Raw genomic sequence first — 5,000 nt, forward strand, 5'->3', positions numbered from 1 at the left:
TATTTGTGTGTAACTAAGAGAAGGGTAAAGTTAGACAAACTCTACTTTCCAAAACAGAAAACACTCTGCTTTATCAAAGTGATTAAATGGATGTTAAATTAAAGCTAATGTCTTAAAGTATAGTAGAAACTAAGGGGTGATGAATCATGATGAAAAGGCGTCTCAGTGTCTGATTGCACTGTGCCGTGCTTCCTGTTGTTCCTGTCACACTATTTCTCTGCTGCCAAAAGATTGCATTAAATAGCAATATGCACTGTCCATCCCAGATCTCTTTAAATACTCCTGTTCAGTACTTGATGAAAAGCTTACAAATACCACTCAATTCATTGTCAGTTCTTTTTGATACCATAAAACTAGGAAGCTTTTGAAAGGCTATTATTATGATACACATTATACATGTAACCAGGGCTTGAATTTGGACCAAGGCTGGCAATGCAATACAATAGTTTCTTATGTTAAAATAAACTATAGATATAGATAGTATAGAGATGGAAGAAGTGAACAGAAAAAAATTTATCAAAGAAGGTACAATCACATATTTTCTATCAATAGTCTGTTATAATAGGAGCAGATACTATAATATGAAAACCAATTTTGCATTTTTATACAAGTAGTTAATCCTAATAGAGCTTTTTTTTTAATTTTTTTATAAGTACCAGGGCCTGGAGATCAAGACTTCTTTTTATCTTCAAATTTTAAGTGAAAAATAAAGGGATCTACGAACCAGTATTTGGCAGACCAAGTTAACAAGGAAATAGTGTTTTCCACTGTAAATCTCATCCACAGGTTGTGGCTGTTTTTTCCAATTCACATTTAGTGAAGTAAGAATTGGACTAACACTATACTAAGCACCTTTCCGATCACCCACACATAACCGGGATGTTTAATTAAGTGACATGCTTAATATGCAAACTCAACACATTCAGAAATGCTCCAGCTGAACTAGATTTTAGAAAGACGATTTGCTTATTATAGCAAATTAAAAGTTTGATCCATTTTCATAAGTCTTACACTAACTCTTGAGATTCATTTGAAGGGAGGCATGATCTTTGCATTGTCTCTTAATAACTTTTTGACCCTTTCAACGAGGTACACTTAGAAGTTTAATGTAAATGCATAATTTATTTCTTAAAAAATCTGAAGTCATCAGCGACCTATTTTAGGATAATATCTAAATGCTTTCGGCTTTTGCCATTTTGAGTCATTTCAAGTTTCATAATTTTTCCTCTCTCATCTCAGAATACATAACCCTGTCTTTATGTCTGTTTACCCAATATTTCTTGGTGCACAGAGCTACATATCAAGTTGGTGCTTAATTCAGCTAATGAGAAGATAAATAAGGGTAAATGAAAGCCATATTTGGTGCATCACTATGGGGAATTTTAGTTCTGTCAGGATAGTAAATATCAAGAGAGAAAAAAAGAAAAATCTCCCAACCAGTTTACTGTGTTTCTTTTCTTCACTCTTGAAGAGTTTAACTGATAGACTGCAGTTTTCACTGGGACACCCATTTTAAACCAGCCATTCCTTTTGATTTCGTTTGGTAGCTGCGTAATGTATTATGTTTCCTTAGACCCAACAAGGTGTTTATTTGCCTTCTCACCAGAAAACATCTAAGATAAGTTCTCCCTCCCCTCCTCTATCACACATCTAAATTGTGGTCCCTCGTTAGAATATTTGCATCAATAAAAGTATATATTTAGTGGAAAATATTTCCTTAAGCTTAACACCTAACTTGTGAAGGTATATATATTTTAGAAAGTTATCCATAGTCTTTCAAATCTGATGCGGTTTTGCCTGTTTAAATATTGATAAAGTAGTATAATCTTCAAAAATAATTTCTGTACTCAGTTAATCTCTGTTCGTCTTTGTCAATGAATTCCTAAAGTAGCTTGCAGCATCAAAGAAAGGTAATGGGACAGTAACAAAAGTGATAAAGGAGGAATGAAGAAAACGTGTCACTTAAAATGATTCACTTAAAAATGGAGAAGTTCTGCATGTTCTAAACAAGGCCAGTGGAGCAGTCTACATATAACATGTAATTGACATTTGTTGTAGGAAAAGCTAATTTTCTATTTAATAAAATATTTTAAATTTTTAGTAGCCTCAAATGTTTCATTTTGGATGAGCTCATGTACATAGATTTACAGGTGATAGTATTGGCTTATTTATAATGTTAGAAATCCCTCAGAAGTGTACTTGTGCTTTCCTATATATATAATTAATTTCAGTTTGTGTTTTGTACATATCTTATAGAAGTAGAGTGTTCAATTAGTTAATTTCTTTTTCTACATATCCTTATGTCTGTATATTGTTTGTGTTAGATGGCAGTTTCCTAGAGGGTAGGCCAGAATCTGCTTAAAATTTGCAGAATATCACATAAATGTGATACATATGATTTTAGGATGGCAATGACATAATGGTTATTTTTATGTCATAAACTTTTTTTTTTTTTTTTTTTTTTTTCTTTTTGGCGGTATGCGGGCCTCTCACTGTTGTGGCCTCTCCCGTTGCGGAGCACAGGCTCCGGACGCGCAGGCCCAGCGGCCATGGCTCACGGGCCCAGCCGCTCCGCGGCATATGGGATCCTCCCAGACCGGGGCACGAACCCGTATCCCCTGCATCGGCAGGCGGACTCTCAACCACTGCGCCACCAGGGAGGCCCTGTCATAAACTTTTAAATGTAAGGAAGACACTCACAAACCATTTCAATAATAAAACATAATTAATTTAACCATGGTGAAATGGCTAATGAACTCTAAAGAATGCAGAGGTAGCAAACTTGCTTAAACTTGCTTGTACATCAAATCAGTCATACTAGCAGCAAGCTATAGGGTAATATAATTTGTATAAGATGAATTATGATTGTAAACTTGCAGTTTACAATAATAATTGCATGCCTCCATTCATATTACTTTTCTTATAAAGTACCTTTGTTATCAGTTACACATAAAGTACTTTTACTTATAGATAGAGTTAATTAAGTGAAAATACTCCATATGCTAAAAAGTGATAAGGGACTGTTAGATGAGAGAGGTGTGACAAGTTTCTCATCACATGATAGACTTTATAGAAGGTATCTACCTATATGCATGTGTATAGCTATCTACATATATATAATCTAGCTATCTACATATATATAATCTAGCTACATTCTTATCTATCTATTTATCTGGATTGGCAGCCTTTTTAAAGTTTAACCTGTTTGTCTTTCTCTGTTCCTTCATTTCAGTTTCATTCCTTGTTATTTGGAGACAGTATGAGGTAAATTATTCCTGGAAGGAAAGGCATTTTTGTAGATAGATAATTTTTTTCCAAACTGCTTATTCTAACCATTCTTTTTGTTTATCAAAGAACAATTAAGTAAACTGACTATTAAATATTTAAACAACTAAACACATGGGCAACCCACTGGATCAATTAATTTTACAGCATACATTTCAGAATGCCTTTTATTATGATACTTTCAAGTACAGTAATCTATAGGTATGAAAGTATGTTCTAAAAAAATCCAGAAATATTTTTGAAAAGCACTTTTGAATTCCTTTCTATTATTCTATGATATTTCCCCCTCATGTTACAAAATTACATCTAATTAATCCATATTTCCAGATAGCAAGGGATAGAAAATACTCTTTCTTTAGTATGAAATATGAAGTGGTTTTTTTGAGGGAGAGGAATTAATCCATCCTGAACTTCCTTTATTTTTTTCTCCTAACTTTTTTTTTTTTTTTTTTTTTTTTTAGCTGCATTGGGTCTTTGTTGCTGCATGCAGGCTTTCTCTAGCTGTGGCGAGCGGGGGCTGCTCTTCATTGGGGTGTGTGGGCTTCTCATCGTGGTGGCTTCTCTTGCTGCAGAGCACAGGCTCTAGGTGCACGGGCTTCAGTAGTTGTGACACGTGGGCTCATTAGTTGTGGCTCACAGGCTCTCGAGCACGGGCTTTGTTGCTCTGTGGCATGTAGGATCTTCCCGGACTAGGGCTCGAACCTGTGTCCCCTGCATTGGCAGGCAGATTCTTAACCACTACGCCACCAGGGAAGCCCCTAACTTTGTTTTCATTATTAATTTCTCCTTTGTTTATGATATAAAGTGCCAGACTCGAAAAGTTTGAACCGTGTTAAAAATGACTCTGAGGATAAATTGTGAACCATGTCTGTTAATCTTTTTCTGTTTTCAAAGACACATGTTGTCCCAAGAATTTGTTCAAAAGTGGTATTTATATAAATACTTGCTTTTATTTACAGTAAATGTGAATTGTTTTCTCTAGGAAAGAAAATGATTGCTTTTTCAAAGGTTGCAAACTTGGCAAGTTGACAAGTTGTCTGATTACTTGCTGGTTAGTACAAGCAGTGCCTTCAAAGAGTGTGACTGCCGCCCAACCGAGTAGATAGATACGTCAGGCTTCTGTGCAGGAGGACTTCCTGTTCACCTCTCTTGCCAACCTTTTCCTGTCTCTCCACTGCCTTTCTCTCTTTCTCTCAGACTTTCCCCCTGGCTTTTCCTTACTTTGTATTTTCCTTGCTTCATCTTTCGCTTCTGCTTCTTTCTCTCCCTCCTTATTTCCTTTTCTTTTTGACTCTTTAATTTTTACAACTTTGAAGGAGAAGGAAATGGTAGAAAGGACATTTTGAGCAAAATACTTTAATTTTCAGTTTACTGAATAACCTTTGAGTAATCTTTAGATTTCTGGACTTCCCGGTATAAGTTTAGTTAGCTTGAAATAAGAAAACGTTTAAAGGAGAAGCTAGAATACGAGGCTTATGATCCCTTCTTGGAGAGGACCTATCTATGTAGCTATTTTCTGGGGATATGTAAGTAAATAAATAAATATCCTATATGAGTTACTACAAGTACTCATGTAGTAATATGTATTACTGTGTGTATTTCTCTAGTACTGTGTATTTTATATATATATATATATTAAATTTTGAAGACAGGTTCTATTTTATGAATAAGTACACTGCACATACATTCTTTTTACTAGCTTTGATAGCAGATAT

The 5,000-nt window shown here is 34.8% G+C and overlaps 1 protein-coding gene across 11 annotated transcripts in view; it reads left to right on the forward strand.

Moving 5' to 3' along the window:
• FOXP2 (forkhead box P2) overlaps positions 1-5,000 on the forward strand; it is a 536,551-nt gene that overhangs the window by 465,642 nt on the left and 65,909 nt on the right. The gene's annotated exons all lie outside the window — the stretch shown is intronic.

The sequence above is a fragment of the Mesoplodon bidens genome (assembly GCF_964165515.1).
Source record: "Mesoplodon bidens genome assembly, chromosome: 9".
NCBI classification, from domain to species: domain Eukaryota; kingdom Metazoa; phylum Chordata; class Mammalia; order Artiodactyla; family Ziphiidae; genus Mesoplodon; species Mesoplodon bidens.